The 1,791-nt window shown below is 43.7% G+C and overlaps 1 pseudogene; it reads left to right on the top strand.

The window, feature by feature from the left end:
• LOC102774225 overlaps window positions 1-1,036 on the top strand; it is a 46,346-nt pseudogene extending 45,310 nt beyond the window's left edge.
• Window positions 1,037-1,791: the final 755 nt, after the last annotated feature.

Here is a 1,791-nt window from a genome sequence, read left to right as displayed (position 1 = left end):
CGCCCTGCGGCTCTTGTGTGTGACAGGGTACGGCGCCCCAACCCCCTGATGGGCCCTGCTCTGTGAGTGACAGGGGGCAGCGCCCCAACACCCTGATTGGCCCTGCTCTGTGCATGACGGGGTGGCACTGCAACCTCCCTATCGACCCTGCCTTGAGTGTGACAGGGGACGGTGCCCCAACCCCCCAATCAACCCTACCCTGAGCGTGACTGGGGGGTGGCGTCGCAACTTCCCTATCCACCCTGCTCTGTGCATGACGGGGCGGTACCCCAACTTCCCAATTGGCCCTTCTCTGAGCCCGACCAGGGGCTGCACCTAGGGATTGGGCCTGCCCTCTGCCACCCGGGAGCAGGCCTAAGCCAGCAGGGCGTTATCTCCCAAGGGGTCCCATACTGCGAGAGGGCACAGGCCAGGCCTAGGGACGCCCCATGCCCCCGAGTGCACAAATTTTTGTGCACCGGGCCTCTAGTGATAAATAAAATTGAAAAATTGAAATGTCATTCCTTTGGCTGCCTTAAGATCCCAGTTTTCTGGAATGTCTATGATCTGATATTTTCCAAATCACTTTTTAAGAGTTTCAGAGAAATCAAAATTGTTTAATAAAATTAATACATTAATACACCTCTAATTTCAAAATTATTCTTTCTCCTCTTTTCAGAGCTCAATAAAGAGTGTCAGAGAAGACTCACAAGTGGACACACTGCTCCCTAGTAATAAAGACTAAAGGTATGCTTTCCCCAACATTGTGTTCTTATGCAAATCATTTATCATATTGCTGACTTTGTTAGCCCAAGGGCACTGTTCATATGTTGAGGTCTGCCTTTAAGAAACTATTGAATTAATCAAAATTACTGACTGCCAAAAGAATCTTTTACATTTTGAAATTATGATATGGCTACTGATTAGTAAAGGAATGAGAACATTAGAAAGGTCCCCTAATGAACTGACAAGAATTTAACAAATTTTTAAACTTTTTGTCTTTCTCTAATTTAGTTTCACAGGCCTGTCTCATGAAGAACCAGGTGACTTTTGGTAACTACCTGTGCTGCCCAGCTTTTTTCTCATGTAACACAATGTAATAAATACAATTCTCAATAAAAATTGTTTGTTTAATACAGGGTGGTTTCTTTTTCATCATTTCATTTCATACTCTAGTGTATAAAATTAAAAATAATCAGAATTTCTCATACTTAGACCTTTCATTGCACTAGAATGAGCTGTTACATGTTTTTTTTCCTCCATTTTTGTGTTAGATATTTCTTTGAAAATCATGTTATTGGTCAAATTTCAGGACTGCATTTTGGTAGTTTCTTCTGTGTTCCTTGCTCTCCAGAGTTAGGCTATTGCCTGTCAAACCAGAGGCCATCTTCCCCAGCACCATCCTTCTGATTTGTCCCTCAAAATAATAACAAAGGGTTTTCACCTAATAACAAAGGTGCCAGAAATAGCATAGTACACTGGGCTTTATTTATGACATCTTTGTCTTGAGAATGAACCCAATCCCTGAGAAGAAAAGGTAACAGTTATTGAGCACTTACTGTGTGTCAGGTATTCTTTAAACCTATACCTGTATTAACTCACTTAATGCTCATATCAGCCATATGAAGTGTGACTGCCTGCATTTTATAGATTAGGTAACGTGGGACACAGAGGTTAGAGACTTGACCAAGGTCTTGTGACCATCCAGTTGTGCAGCCAGGACCCAGGTGTCTAGACCAGCACAGCCACCTCTAGCCTCGACTGTGCTGGAGCTGCTCCTATGGAATACATCCCAGGACTGGGAATGGCTCA

Source organism: Myotis davidii, unplaced genomic scaffold (genome assembly GCF_000327345.1).
Source record: "Myotis davidii unplaced genomic scaffold, ASM32734v1 scaffold852, whole genome shotgun sequence".
NCBI lineage: Eukaryota > Metazoa > Chordata > Mammalia > Chiroptera > Vespertilionidae > Myotis > Myotis davidii.
The sequence above is the reverse complement of the archived record's forward strand: the minus strand, read 5'-3'. Positions and strand labels throughout refer to the sequence as shown.